At 43.0% G+C, this 16,440-nt stretch overlaps 2 long non-coding RNA genes across 2 annotated transcripts; both read right to left on the bottom strand.

Moving 5' to 3' along the window:
* Window positions 1-9,374: 9,374 nt before the first annotated feature.
* LOC119291096 lies at window positions 9,375-14,926 on the bottom strand. The gene is made up of 2 exons (XR_005142203.1): window positions 11,927-14,926; window positions 9,375-11,797 (listed from the first exon to the last, which is right to left on the bottom strand). It is a non-coding gene; the product is annotated as an uncharacterized LOC119291096 (long non-coding RNA).
* A 329-nt stretch (window positions 14,927-15,255) lies between these two features.
* Window positions 15,256-15,931, bottom strand: LOC119291095. Its single transcript, XR_005142202.1, has 2 exons — window positions 15,641-15,931; window positions 15,256-15,528 (listed from the first exon to the last, which is right to left on the bottom strand). It is a non-coding gene; the product is annotated as an uncharacterized LOC119291095 (long non-coding RNA).
* Window positions 15,932-16,440: the final 509 nt, after the last annotated feature.

The following is a 16,440-nucleotide window of genomic DNA, read 5'->3' as shown; positions in this document are numbered from 1 at the left end:
GAGTGCATCTTCCGCTGTTTTGAGCCTCCGCTTCTGCTTTTTCAGGCTACGTGCAGTGGCGATGAGCCTTTGGTGGAGGTTCTGATGCTCCGGTAATTTGTCCGGCGTGAGATTGTCCGGACCATTATCTTTCCCGGGGATGGGCTGTTCGGATTGTCCGCCCTGTTTGGACGGTTGCTCGATGGCATGTTCGTCTTCTGTTGATTCACCCTGCTCTATGGCTGGGTCTTTGTCGAGGTGGGGCTTGGCCTTGCGCTTACGCCGCCGCTTTGATTGCTTTTCGAGGGAGCGATCCCTGGTTGCGCCCTTTTGATCCTCATTGTCATTTCTGTTAGGTGTGTCCACCATGTATATATCATGTGATGAGGTGGCTTTACAGTGCCCTATAGGTGATGGTTCTTGTTTATCTCCTTTATCGGCATCCATACCGTCGATGTCTTCGGAGTCGAAGTTGAGCATGTCGGTTAGATCGTCGATAGTGGCTACCAAGTGGGTGGTGGGTGGGTTTCGAATTTCTTCGTCGTCCGCATCCCAGCCGTGCTGACCGTAGTCTGGACAGGGCTCTCCTGACAAAGAGAGAGACTTTAATGAATTCAGGGTATCGCCAAAGGGCGAGCGCTGAAAGACGTCTGCGGCGGTGAACTCCATGATCGGAGCCCAATCGGGTTCGATCGAAAGGGGTGCGGAAGATTTGGAGTCCGGAACGGAGTCCGGCACCTTGGAGTCATGGGCCTTGCAAAGGACTAGGCTGGTATTCGGCTCTATCGTTGTAGGGATTGCGGCTCCTGGGGCGGCGTCCAACCGTCCGTCCCTGGCTAACGCGGTCGGCTCCGGGCTAGTGGTCGGGGCGGACACCTGAGCGGCGCTCTGGGCGCTGTCCGGCGGCAGAGCTAGATCATGCCCATTGAGATAGTGCGGCACGCTCACTCGTGGCTCGAATCCGTCGAAGATCAAGTCCCCGCGGATGTCGGCCGTGTAGTTTAAGCTTCCAAACCTGACCTGATGGCCAGGGGCGTAGCTTTCGATCTGCTCCAGATGGCCAAGCGAGTTGGCCCGCAGTGCGAAGCCACCGAATACGAAGATCTGTCCGGGGAGAAAAGTCTCACCCTGGATCACATCGTGATTGATGATCGAAGAAGCCATCGGGCCTAAAGGTGATGACACAGAGGAACTCTCAATGAAAGCACCAATGTCGGTGTCAAAACCGGCGGATCTCGGGTAGGGGGTCCCGAACTGTGCGTCTAGGCAGATGGTAATAGGAGACAAGGGACACGATGTTTTTACCCACGTTTGGGCCCTCTCGATGGAGGTAAAACCCTACTCCTGCTTGATTAATATTGATGATATGGGTAGTACAAGAGTGGATCTACCACGAGATCAGAGAGGCTAAACCCTAGAAGCTAGCCTATGGTATGATTGTTGTTCGCCCTACGGACTAAAACTCTCCGGTTTATATAGACACCGGAGAGGGCTAGGGTTACACAGAGTCGGTTACAATAGGAGGAGATCTTCATATCGTATCGCCAAGCTTGCCTTCCACGCCAAGGAAAGTCCCATCCGGACACGGGACGGAGTCTTCAATCTTGTATCTTCATAGTCCGGGAGTCCGGCCAAAGGTCATAGTCCGGCCATCCGGACACCCCCTAATCCAGGACTCCCTCAAAGGCCATTAGTGAAAAGCAACAAGGTAAGAGGCCACAATTTCAATCTAATGTTCAACCACAAGTTGAAGAAATGCCACTTCCCAAGAAGACTCAAAGTAGTGATCTTCAAGTTGAGGAGTCAAGTAAGAAGAAGGAAAAGAGTAGATGTTGCTACTTGTGCTGTGAGAAGGGTCACCTTGCTTCTTCATGCACAAATGGTACCTTATCCAACCCTATGTGATTGATGATATCTATTCTCTTGGGAAGGATAAGGTTGGGAATGTGTTTGCCAAGTTTGCTGGTACTCAAAGTGGTTTCAAGAAAATAACTATTTGGGTAGCCAAGCCTATTGTGACTAACCTCTTAGGACCCAACTTGGTTGGGGACCAACAAGCTCAAACTTGATCAATATGTGACATTGGAGGGCGTTGGAGACTTGGCTACATCATGAAGAATTAAGGAATCTTCATCATTCATATTGTCTCAAGCCAAGTCATTGGAATTATCAAGTTTATATCTTATATCCAATGTGCCTCCTTGCGGTAACTTGTACTTAAGTTGTTTAAATTGAAAGTTACTTGCCCCTTTGCATGTTTTGATTTTGTACCTTGCATGTGTTTGTATAGGTTGTGCTTCCAATTTGCTTATCTTGAGTAATCAAGTATGTATGTGTTGGTTTGCACATCATGTACGCGTGAGTGTTGTGTGGAGCCTTTTGCATCTTGTTGTATCTTAGTTGGCCCTTGTGAGAGTTTAATGGAGCATCCCATTTTTAGGGGAGTCATGTGCTTTGTGCACTTCTCAATCCTACAAATGTGTGCACATGAGTAATACCACCTAGTATTGATATTACAAGATTATCTAGTCTCTATGTGGTATGTCTTCTCATGATAAATTCAAATTATAAATAGTCTGTTAATTATCTCTTGTTGAATTTTATTTGCCTCTTGTTAAGTCTTCATCTGTATCACATTATGGGGGAGTAATACTCTTTGTATATTACAATCCTAGAAAATGTGTAAATTTGAGATATTGTCACCTAGAGTTAATATTGTAATTTATCTTGTTCCTAGGTGGCATGTTAGCTCTACAAGTTGCAAATTTGATTTTGTGTTTGTTGTGAAGATGATGTTGGATATCTTTGCTATCTACCACCGGGAATTATTTACAAATACTTCTTATCTTTTGAAAATTAGTACTCTCTTATGTGATAGAAAATATTGATCATCTTTAGGTTGGTTTTTGTTTTACTTGACTTATCTCTTGCCAAGGAATGTGGCAAGTCCCGTTATCTTCCATGCCACTTGTGGATTTTTTTTAATATATTTCTTGATCTTGTCTAGTGTTGTTCTAGATATAGTGAAAGTGGTGATCGCATCTTGTGCATTTTGTATTCTATTGCAAATTCTCTATAATTCATAACTCTTTGGGGAGCTATCCTATTTTCTTTAGAACGCTTATCTTGTGATCATTATCAAGTGTGTGTTGGTGGAAGGCAAGCCGTTTCTTTTTGGTACTTTTTGCCATCATGAAACTTTGTATAGGGTTTGGTTTGTTTGGAACCTTCCTCTCTTTTGGGAGTTTTATATCTTTCAATTAGTGTGTATCAATGGATATCTCATTCCTTGATGTATCTTTTTGGTATCCTTCAAGTGATGATTTATTCATTTGGTATCTTTTCTTCACTTGGTATCTTCTTGATTGTTATCTTATCAATCATGTGTTGATTTGGTTCTTGAAAGTCTTGAGCATGCGTATTTACATATGTACTTCCTTTGGCATGCTTCCTTTCTTTGACCCAACATATAGGGGAAACTCCACCATGTCTCTAATTGACTAAGATGTGCATGAAATTGAATTTCATATATATATATATATATAGGTAAAACTGTGTCTATTATAGCTTGCCACAGAACTAGTTAAGGCTTGCTAAACATTTAATGGTTTAAAAGTAAGTAAAAAATATGAAATAAATAGGGGAGCCTCAATCTAGTATAATAAGTTGATCCAACGGTGTGATTGTGAATATGCATTTATGTGTCCTCAGCGAAAAAAAGCATTTCAGCTCACTGCAGGATCAATATATATTGAAACATTTGTTCTTTTTGTCCAGGAAACATGCAGTCATATTTTCTTAATCCCTCCGTTGGATCATGTTATATTATAGGTGTGTTGGTTCAGTATTTTTTTCATGATTTTTAAGAACTTTTACACCGTCGAAATCCTTAACTAGTTCTGTGGCAAGCTATTGTAGAAAATCCTACTCCTATATATATATATATATATATGTATGTATGTATGTATATATGCACATATTTATGTGTAGTTTGTCCTATGTATTGTTGGTTCTCTAACTCTTTGGTCCCAATGAGTTTGGGTACAATTTTGTTTGTGGTGATTGTTCTAGGAACAATTGGAGATACATTGAATGCTCGGCTCACTCACAAGGAAGGTGGTGTCACCATGTGCTTATCGGAGTCAAGCTGAGATGATCAATGAACCATCATCTACTACATCATTCCAATGCTTTCTCGGTAACAAGTATCTACTTCATGCATACATTTCTTGCATTCAATCTTGTGTAGGCTGCATCATGGCATGAATTTATTGATTCGTTCTTATGATACTTGTTTCCTTTATCAAAGCATACCAACAATGATCTCTGGTGCTAGTTGTGATGTCTTTGATGGTTGTTTTTTAGGAGTTCATTTATTTACAATAAGACAATATTAATCCATGTGTTATGCTTTCAAGCAAAGATCTTATTAATATATTTATGACTTCCTTGTGGATATCTAGTTTCTCTTTTTGTAACTATTTCAGGTGTACATCCTTCTTTGGAGATATATATCATCTTGATTTTCATCTACCTAGAATCTTATACACTTGAGAGAAGTTGCATATATAGTTGATATCCTTTTCTTTCACATCCACCTTTTATTTCTTGGGTTATTTTTTCGGTAGCTCCGTGAAAGCTTTTTCCTTGAGTGCGGGTCTTATCTCCTTGCATCTTGATGCACTCTTTTGTGGTGAAGATCACTTTCCTATTGTTTGTCTTGATGAAGCTTTTCCATTTCAGTTGGTATCCCTCCTCTTGACAAAGCTATCTTTTCTGATCTTTACCATGGGTTGTCACAAGCTTTGGTTTTCTAATTTGCATTTTAGTAAGCTTGTGAACCCATTTGCATATTGTGTGTGTGGGAAGGACATGTCTTGCACCTTGTGTCTCATTTACTCAAGACTATGTTGATGCTTAATGCCCATCCATATTGTAGTCTTCTCATGTGATTTGCCATGACTCACACACATTATTTTGGTTGAGCCTATTTCTATGTTGCCTCTTTTACTTGTTGCTCAACCATTTGTTTGTTGCAAGTGATAGGCTTAGTTTCCTATATGCTCACTTGCAATTGTTGTGAGGTTCTATTGATTTTGGGAGAGCGATGGTCCTATTTTGTACATGTTGTATCCAAATACAAAACTATATAATACACAAATCATGGGGAGATTACCTATGTTCTTTAGAACACTCCTTTGCTCATATCATAATATCTTTTATCCATGTGGCTCGTAGGATCATTTGCTGGCTTGTTTCAATTGGTATCTTTTGATTGCTTGCTTCACTCCTTGGTATGTCTTTGTGTCATATCATCCTTTTGCAATCTTTGGATCCTCAATATAGTTTTTTTTCTCATACTATCTATCATTGGATATGTGTATTTCATTGCACTCATATTTTGAGAAATACACACTTTATGGAGGAACACATATTATATTTGTGTTCTAAGTTTTTTGCCCATTTTGGAAATCGACGTCAATGGGGGAGAAGTTTGGAGAGTTTAGTGGAGAAGTTTGGATAGTTCTTTCTTCTTGCTTTAGTTTTGTTCCTGAGCATTTGCATCTCATGCTCATGCATATTTGTTATTGTTTTGCATCATTGTGCACAATTCCCTATATAAACTCTCTTGAAAGTGATTGTCATCAATTACCAAAATGAGGGAGATTGAAAGAGCATGGTGCCCCCATGTGTGATTTTGGTAATTGATGGCATTCTCTATAGACTAATGGTTGCCTTGAGTTATATTCGTAGGATTTGTCCATAGGTGTTTCTTGAAGTCCATATGTTGGTTTCAAGGAGTTTATGTGTTGACCAAGGTGTTATTCAAGGAATTATCCAAAGATTCATCATAGAGAATACATAATACAAGGTTGATCAAGACTAAGTCAAAGAGTGAATCAAGTTTATCAACACACAAAGCGTACAAGATGTACCGAGAGGGATCAAGTGATCCCATGGTATGTAAGCATTGTAGATTATGCTTTCTGTACTAACCCATGGTCTACGTGAGAGTTCTATGTGGGGTTAGGTATGTCTCCATGGGCTTGCGTCAAGAGGAAGATCTCATACAACCCATGGAGGATGACATCAAGTGGTGATCGCCATCAAGATTGCGGTGTGCAAGTTCAAGTGGAGCATCACGAAGAGATCATGCTTGAAGCTTGTCGTCCATTGTTGTGACAATGGACTTATGAAGATGTGCCGAAGAGTGGCTCATCCATAGTGGAGTATGGGCGAGCAATCAACTAGTCTTCATCGAGCCAACGCAACCAAGAAAGGTGGTCCAACTTGAGGAAGTCAAGATCGTCATCATCTAGCTCAAGTGGATTTGTGCAAGGCAAAGGTTTGCCCTTGATAGGTTTTCTATTTTACCGGTCTCTTGGTGGTAGTTGGGAGACCAGGTTATAGGATCGATTGTCGTACTATCAAGGGGGGCTCTCTAGTGAGTAGCTTGATCTTATCATTCGTAGAGAGCTCAAACCATTGCATCCTTGCATCATCTTTCTTGGTTCTTTTTTGGTGTTTCTCTTTGTGAGTTTTAGAGCATATGGTTGTCTTCCTGACAAGCTCGAGTTCATCGAAAACGGATTTCGTACGCATCTTCTATGATGTTTTCGATGTTGGAGTTTATGTCGGTTCTTCACTCTTGGAGGTTTCACATCTCTATATCATAGGCATAATCTCTGTTGCCACTTGTGAAGTTTTCCGGTGGTGATTTGGCAACTCTTGTCGTTAGCTTTCTATCAAGCTTGAGTTCGTCAAAATCGAAGTTCGTTTGCAGAAGTTATGACAGTTTTGGTCTTCTTGCATCCTTCTGTTTTGCTTGGGCAGTTTTTCAGGTTGAGCGGTAGTACCTCTCAAACGGTAGTACCCCCCTCCCCCGAGTGGTAGTACCGCTTAAGCGGTACTTCCGCTAACCAATAACACTTCCACTTCCGCTTATTTTTATGCTTCTGTTACCCAATTCGCTTGAGCGGTAGTACCTCTCTAAGCGGTAGTACTTCTCCCTCAAGCGATACTACCTCTCAAGCGGTACTACCTCTTGCCCGAGCGGTACTACCTCTCTGGCAGATCTACTATTCATGTTTTTCTGTCTTGTTGGGCTGTTTTGGCCATGCTAAGTGGTAATACTGCTCCTCCAAGCGGTGGTACCGCTTGTGCACGGCCAGTGGGCATAACGGTTGGATTCGAGGGTGCCTATTAAGGGGGCCTTCTTACCCAATGGTCCCTATCCTTTGAGCTCGTGTTTTCCCCCCATTGTTGACCTTCTTTGAGCTTGTTATCTCTCAATCCCTCCATGGATTCTTGGTAGTTTTTATTTGGGGGGGAGGGGAGAGAGAGGAGATCTAGATCCACATTTCCACTAATCACTCTATCCTCTTTGTGAGGGGAACCCCTTGGATCTAGATCTTGGAGTTCTTAGTGTTCTCCTTCTTGTTCTTCCTCTCATTTTCCTCCATAGCTTTCGTTGCTTTGGTGGGATTTAGAGTGAGGGACTTGGGCACTCTATGTGTCCTTGCCATTGCATTAGTTGCATCGATTTGAGTTCTCCACGGTGATACGTGGAAGTGAAGTTGAAGAAGCTTATTACTCTTGGGTGTTTGTGCACCCTAGAGTTTGTTCCTCTTGGATGCTTTGGTGACGTAGACCATTGGTGTGTCCGAAGCTCAATCATTGTGGTGTAGAGCTCCGGGCAAGCGACGGGGTCTCCAATTAGGTTGTGGAGATCACCCCGAGCAATTTGTACGTATTCCCGTGACCGCCCCTAAGGGTTGCCAAAATGTACGGGTTCGGTGACCGCCCCCAAAGGTTGCCATTTGTACGGGTTCGGTGAATGCCCTCAAGGGTCCCGTGGAATCACGGCATCTTACATTGTGCGAGGGCGTGAAGAGATTACGGTGGCCCTAATGACTTCTTGGGGAGCATTGTGCCTCCACACTGCTCCAAACGGAGATTAGCATCCGCAAGGGTGTGAATTTCGGGATACCTCGTCGTCTCCGCGTGCCTTGGTTATCTCTTATCCGAGCCCTTTACTTATGCTCTTTACTTTGTGATAGTCATAGTGTTTCTTGTTATGTATCTTGCTATCACTTAGTTGTTTATCTTTCTTCTTCCGAATGCTATCTATGATAAAAAAAAAAACTAAGCCGTGTGGAATCAGTTTGGACTATTCTCAAATGCTATCTATGACAAATAGAGATTTTTTGGCTGAGGTAAGTTGCCCATGTGTATTTTTATGCGAACTACTGTATGAAATAAATTCTAATGTAACTTGTGTTGTTCCATGAAGCACAATCTTTAGAATTCTTGTGATGTCAGCTCCACTTTGATTTTCTTCCATAAACAACCAGGCTGGGATGATACAAAAAAGGCCTTTATAAGAACAGGATAACACTACAAAATGGTTGTTACACGATGCACATACGTACGAATATTCACACATTCTGGAACTTAAGATAGTCTGCATCCACAAGGAGTTTAACAACATAGCATTACAGTATCAGTGTCAATCTCATTATATTAACAGATTACCTAGTCACATCGCTGCTGCATCCAAAAGGAGTTTAACAACATATCATTAATTAAAAAAAAGTGAGGATGCATCATATAAGTTGATCCAAATACACTTCCAAATATAACTATTATGGCTCACTGTAGAAACGATGATTGAGGAAAATTATTGCACATGGTATTAGCGGATGGTGCAATCAACTTGGCATACTTCTTAATGAAGTGAAATATGTGCTTCATTCTACCAGACTCAGCATCTGGATCTTATAAAAGATGGATAACTCTTTTCGCTGATTATGAGAGACGGCCCTCTTCAAAAGCAACAATATCATCTATGACAACAGTCTATTTCTCTTTTGCATCAGCACAATTCGGCTTCATCCAGTGTATCAAGTGTTTTGTCTTCTCTTATCTCGGCTAGCAAAACATCAAGTGTGTTAAGGAATTGTGTATGGCATTTCTGTATTTGTGAAATCTCATCGTCTTGAACATTGGACATGTTCTCATATTCAGAAGCTTCAGTTCCTATAATCAAGAAATCAATCCAAACCCCTTTGAATAGACCGTGGATTAATGTTGACTCTGTATTGAGTAGATTTCTGATAGATATCAGCACCGTTTCAAGTTCAGGTAACTCCTTTGATGTTCTGAACCAGCAGAATAGTTTACAGACATTGTTTCTTTTTGGAATTCATGAACTGGATAGCGAGAGAAATAACATGGAAGATCAGAGGTAACAAAAAGGAAAAAAGTTCGAAACTTTCCTATTGTAAAAAATATAATGCATGCCATAAAATTTTACACCATGGTTCGGTTGTCCTTAAGCATTTTTAAAATTCACCAAGTTATAGGAAAAGCACCTACTCTGGTCATCACAAATGTTTTTAAAACGCGGTCCCTTAGGGCCCGATTCATTAAATAAGCTCGAAGAGAATTGCCCGGTTAATAAACGGAAAACCGGGCGAAAATCGTCACAACTGGCCTGCAGAAACAAGGCATACAGGGCGACCTGACAACCCACACAAGAACGCACACACGCCGCCGAGGGGAAGCGTCGAGGCTTGCGCCGGCCGATGTCAAATAGTCAACCACACGCGCCGGCGACCAGGCAGCTCCGACTCTGTCGACGAGCATTGCAGGAGAAAAATATTGGGCTTGCGCCGAGCCAGCGCCAGAGCGGCGACTCCTCGAACACGCCGGAAGAGACCGACTACCAAGAACCATCAGCAAACCTGACTCCGCCGAAGCCGCCATCGTTGCCACAAACAGGAAGCCGCGCAACATCCGCATTGCCAGACGGGCACCTGCCGACCACAATGCCGCGAGCGTCCAGCCCATGAAGCATGCGACCGGGATCCAAAGCTCTTCAAGACGACGCCCCAAAGAGGAAAGCGACGATGTCGACGCCGTCGCTCGACCCAACCAGGCCTTAGGCTTTCACCCGAAGAGCAAGATCCAAGGGCGTAAGAGGATGCCGGACTCCACAACAACGCCTCCAAGGAGGTTAAACGACGTCTACAGACGCCGACGCCGCCGGCCGGCAAGACCAGCCAAGCTTTCGCCCGGAGTATCCCAACACCACCAGCACCCTCATGCACTGCACCTTCGCTGACCCACCCACCTCCCGCGAAGCCACCGCGCCAGCAGCACCGGAGAGCCACCACACCTCACCTCCCCGCCGGACGAGAAGACGCCGACAGGCCAGATCCGGCCGATCTGGCATCCCACCACCGCTGCGCAACAGGAGCCACCAGAGGCCCGCCCTCCACCAGCCCGACCAAGGACCGCGCCCCACAAGGCAGGCGGGGGGGCCGCGCCCGCCCCGATGGGTCGGAAAGGAGCAGCCGGGCCGAAGGCCAGGCGCCCGCCGACGGAGCTATCGCGGCTGCCACCCGCGAAAGGCCGCTGCCAGGAGGCACAGGGGCCCGCCGGTGCCGCAGCAGAAGCCCCCGACGGATCCCTCGCGCGACGCGAAAAAAGAGGATCGAGCCTTCCCATCCCAAGATCTCGCGGCCTGGCGAGAGGAAAACGCCTCCGCCGCCGCCGTCCGCCGCCTGGGCTTAGCCCGGTGGCCTCCGGCGCGGCCGAGTCTCCGCCCGTGCCACCTCAGTCGTCTGGGGGGCGGGGGTGTGTTTCGTCGCTCCGTAAACCGTTTGATCTGGTCATCACAAATGTAAGTTTAGGCGATGGCATCAAGAACCATGGTGATGAATGAGTAGAAGGTTGCCATATTTCAAAAGAAGCAAAGACCAGCTGATATACGCCACTAAAGGCATCCGTACTGATAATGGCATCAATACCTAGAGAAACTAAATCAAATATTATACCAAATATATCTTTCTAAAGCCAAGTATATCTATAGTCATTCACTCCAGATAAACTGAGCACCCACAGAAAAAGTTCGGTTGGGGTGGCCAACATTATTATATCACTTCAGCTGCATAATAAATTCTTCGCTTCTGGATAATGCATTTCACTTTAACCATGTTTAACATAACATATCTAAATTTTTTAGAACCAAATTTTTGGAAGGAACAAAATACACCTACCACAAAACATCATGAAAATCAATTTCTACTTTGCGCTACTGCATAGTCACAACAGCTAAATGGCAATGCAAATTGCCAATATCTAATAAAGCAAGATCACATACCAGATTCTAAAAGGATTGTTTCAAAAAGAAGAATATATAGAGATAACAGTAACATGAAGAACACCACTAACTAATTGTTACTTCAGATCCAATGGTGGCAAGGAAAAATAGGGCCGGTGAAATATGAGCATGAGTGCGTGGCAGCCCCCATTTCTGAAACTTAAACATGCCACATCTGGAAAAAAGACTACAAATCAATTAAACATTAGCCAAGAGGAGGAAAACAACAAAAGCAACAGGAGCATCCAACACGGTCGAACTGTTAGAAAACCAAGTAAACTTGCAGGCCTGGTTTGTGTCGAAGATGCTTCGATTTTTTACATCCTCAATATGTTGTTAATATTTATATGGAAGACGGGAGTGACCTAATATGTAGACTATCAGAATAGGTCAGCCCAGCCTCTTGAATATATTCTACTTTGGACACCATAACATAACATGATTACGCCTCACTGTAATGTAGAACAGATAATTATATGAATGCATCAACTCTGTATAATTTTTTCACTTGTAACAAAAGCAAATAAAAAATTGGAGTATGCCATATCGGTAACCAAAAGATCATTTGTCTTACAGGAATAACCAAACTAATCACTCCTCATCTGATTGCCTTCTCACAGAACTCATGTATAAGAGACCTCCTTGCTCTTCCTGTATTGATGAAGAAAAAAGGGAAATCCCAGCACATCACACAATCATACCAAATGAAAACTATAAATCAAAAGTCAAGGTATATGATCAAATTAATTTTAGCAAGAGATAGGTGAAAGAGGATACAACCTCCAACTGGACCAACAGTCGCATCCCATCAATCTCCCATGTGGATGATTTCGCGGCCCGAAACCATGACGTGCAGGGCTGCATCTCCCTGATCAACCAGCCCTATGTGGCAAGGAGTATGAAATCAAAATAGAGATATTTTGACTTCAGACATGTCGGCTAGAAAGGGCCAAAAGCCAAGGTAAGATCGGCTCGGGATCATGGGACCCTTCTCTATCAAATAGAAGGGGCTCTTGTATAAAATAAACTTACTAAATAATTACCCCATAGAATCCATCTATATAAAGATAAAAGAGGCAATCGTGTCGGGAAGCAGGTTTTTCTTTGGCCAAAAGGTACTTCGAACTTGGATTCTTTCATAGTACTCAATCTGACCTACATGTCCCATTTGTCAATGTGACATAACCTACAAGGCCCCATTTGTCAATGTGACAATACTATGAAACTACATGTCCCATTTGCCGAATGCTGCTTCGATGCAGTTGGGTCACTACATGTGGGCCATATGCCTGTTGGGCACACATGCCAGTGACCCAACTGCACCTACGTCACTGAAGCTCAATCCCCATTTGCGTGTGATGTTCTCTCTCCACCAATGGTTGGCAACGGCGCAATGGATCAATTTCCCGTTCAACACTTACGATTAGGCTAGCCATAGTGGGGTAACTTAGGTAACACATTCCAAAACAATTTTACTTAGACTAGCCACAGTGGGAGTAACTTCGGCAGTAACATCGAGTCCAACTCAACAAATTTGTTTATGTCACAATGAGTTAATGAGGAGAGAGATAGTCTAAGTTACTATAACATCACATGTAACAATGCAATATGAGTCTACAACCTAATAAATGAAACTTTGCATGTTACCATACTTATGTTGCTACCCACTATAGAAGTAGTAATATAGTCTAGGGATATGTATATGTTACTCTTCATTGTGGCTAGTCTATGTGGCAAGTATTTAATGAGGAAAAAGATGCTTGCGATAAGATAATACTCCCGCCGTACCCAAATATTTGTCTTTCTAAACATTCAAATGGACTACAACATGCGGATATATGTAGACATGTTTTAGAGTATAAATTCACTATTTTGCTTTGTATGTAGTCATTTGTTAAAATCTCAAAAAAGACAAATATTTAGAAACGGAGGGAGTATCTTACTGTACATAGCGTTTCCCAAAGCAAAATGAATCTATGAACTAATAAATGAAACAATATCTATGACACTACTATTTAGTTGAAACCATGGAGGTGATAACTTGTCATACGCAGGACACTATATAAGCAGGACACTATATAAGTTACTCCCCCACTATGACCAGCCGTAGAGACAAATCGTTATTAAGTTTTTTTTTAATTAAGTTTGTGGGCCATGCAGAGCAGTTGCGTATTGAAAGGTGTCAATTTCTATAGTATGTCAATTTCTATAGTATGTGGGAGAATTGGGATGTTTCACTGGAATCTCCCAATAGAATATAGCTGGTTGAGGGCCTTTTTTCGCCCTACTCCCCCAGTATCTTTATTTGTAAAGTCTAACCTGCAACACAAAAACAGAAGATTCAAAAATTATCAATAATATTTTCACAACTATAACATATAACAAGTAAACAAAACAATCAGATTGAACTGCTCAAATATTAGACCGCTAAAGAACCTTGGTGGAATTGAACCACCTTTCATCCAGGATCTGAACATACGATCAGTATCCTCAGAGAATCTCCCAGACAGAGATAAGATCCACAACAGCTATAGACATTTCTAACATATTTACTCCATAATATTCTGTCCTCTCAAAAACAAGATAAATACAGATTGAAATGATACCGAAGACACAGAAACACAACAAAACATGTTCCTAAATACATGCATTTTTGCCATAATTCTAAAAAAATAACCAAAACAAATCCCTCCTTTCTTCAATTTTAGAGATTTGGTCTGTATAAATCCAAAAAAACCACTCAACGCAAATCAATTTTAGAGATTTGGTCTGTACAAAAAAAAAACTCCTCCCTCCGTTTCTCAATTCACATTTTAGAGATCAGTCTACATACATAGGGTGTAGATTCACTCATTTTGATTCGTATGTAGTGTCTACGAACAAAGGAATACATATATATTACTAAAATTAGACCAAGTTCGTGAGTATCATAATTTAAATATAAAAATTAATTAAATAAGCTAAATTTGAATTACAAAGTTCAACCTCACCCAAGATATAACGCCCAAAGAAGAAAGCATATTCCTCATAAATTTTTACCTGAATCTATAACCATAATCATAAATAAGACAGCATAAAATAATTTCAGCAGCCGCAGTTTAACCTAGAATCCAATCAAAAACAAGGATCATCTAAAACAGTTGAAACATAAAACAATTTAATAGAATATATGCTATACTGTTCCGATCATACAATATGGAGAATATCCACAAATATAATATCTAATTATGTTTAACCAACTGATACAAATGGATGTACTGTTCACCATAATATGTAAAGCAAAACTGGTTAAAATAGCGCTCTAATAAATGATTATCCAGATTAGTAGGCTGAGTGCATTTTAACCGGCCTCCGAGCGGGTAATTCCTTGAGGTAAGATGTGTTCAGCAGATTTCTCCAGAACCATAGAGCACTCACGTCTCTTCAAGCTCCAACGAGAAAGATGTGTTCACCGGCGGATAGCTGTAGGCTTCATTTTGGGTAATACAAAGACCCCACATACAGCTGTTCAAGCTACATGTAAGACAGCTTACAGTATGAAGCATGAGACCACAGAAAAGGGTCTAATATGTATTTCTTATTAAAGAAATCCTTATATAGAGAGAATTAAAATTAGATTTAGTACAAAATATCATACAAATAAACACAACTTCTGACTGAAGAATCCAAATATACTCGAATTGTTACAACAATATGTAAATCCGCCATGCAATTTGTTTAGGCTGGACTGCTGTAGGTGTTGCAAATTTGTGGTGTCATACAATCTCTATCTACCAAAGTTACTTGTATGGATTCAAGATAATCCTTGTACATAATAAAATTTGTGATGTGTCAATGATTATGTATGGTTCAGCTGTATGTAAATTATCGATTGTACCTTTAGTCTTTCGTCGGTTGCTCCATGATCGATTCGCGACGGTAGAATTGTTGTGCCATGTAGTCGGATCGGACGAGAGGTGCAGACAAAAGAGCACACCAACACACAGGGGGGAGAACCCGGGGCTAAAACAAGATAACCCCCGTGCGATCTCCCCCCGAGACAAAAAAACATCTTTATTATGGTGGCGGCCTGCCATGCGAGCGCACCCAACATGGCAAAGGCCTCTAGATGTTCACATCTCCTTTTTCTCAATCTTCTCCGCCCTCTCCACAAGCACCTCGCTTGTTACATGCTCTTACCTTACGTCACCTCCGATCTCTTAGATCTAATAATTATCGACATATCATCGAATAATTATTATCAACACAAAGAGCCGTTGGCCGTCGTCGCACGAGGTAGAGGAGCAGACGGGATCTCACGTGCTTGCCGGAAAACTCGCCGCCAGCCGCTGCGCCGACTTGAGACCGCCGGGAACAACCAGATCCGCCGTGAAGCATCAGATCTACAGGTCAAATCGGCACAGAAGGTCAGAATACAAGGATCGGCACGCGCAACAGCAAATTTTTGGCTCAAACCATGCTGAAGAGACGATCTGGACGGGAAAAGTTCCTCACCAGCAACAGATCTGAGACGCCAGCCGGGCAGATCGGAAGCTTCCGTGCGCAGATGCAGCTTGCCTCCCGTCTTTTCTCCAAGATCGCCGCAAGCCCCAACTCGCCGATCAGAAGGAGAAACCTGGGATTCAGATAACAAACGGGTGATGGGAACAAATCATGGACGCCGAACTGAGCTTACCCCGAGATCGAGGTATGGGTGGACGAGGCGTGTTGTTCTATATCTAGAGGGGACAAAGGTTGCGTGCCGCAGAGGAGAACGCGGCTAGGTTTCCTCTTGGTCTGGTAGGAGGATATGCGGTTGAGAGGTATTTATTGTCTGGTAGGCAGAAGTGGACGGTCGGGATGGAGTAGTTCGGCTTGGACGGGCCAGATGCGCCACGCGTGGCGCGTGGTGGTTGGTTATGACAGCTGGATCGCACCGGCATACCGCAACTTGCGCGCATTTGACGTCACTGCATGCGTCATATGCGCACCGGATCCTCTGTGGACGCAGACAAGTGTATCGGGTTTGTGGGCAGCGTGCCCGTAGACGCTGATTGGCTGCGGCCGTACTAGTCTAATGCTGGGCCGTGTATGCCCGCGTCTGTTTGGCCCAAAACTGACATAACACGACCCAACGCGTGGCTGTATTCTTAAATTTTGTCCGTTTTGCGTCCGGCCCGTCCCATTTTCGGCGCAAACTTGCGCCCAGTTTGCATCCGGACGGGCATGCGGTAACCCTCCGCTCACCATGGGGACGAGTGGCGTCAACCTACCTTCACCGCCCAAATTGAATATGCACGCACGGCAGGGCCCGA

Source organism: Triticum dicoccoides, chromosome 4B (assembly GCF_002162155.2).
Source record: "Triticum dicoccoides isolate Atlit2015 ecotype Zavitan chromosome 4B, WEW_v2.0, whole genome shotgun sequence".
Lineage (NCBI taxonomy): Eukaryota > Viridiplantae > Streptophyta > Magnoliopsida > Poales > Poaceae > Triticum > Triticum dicoccoides.
The sequence above is the reverse complement of the archived record's forward strand: the minus strand, read 5'-3'. Positions and strand labels throughout refer to the sequence as shown.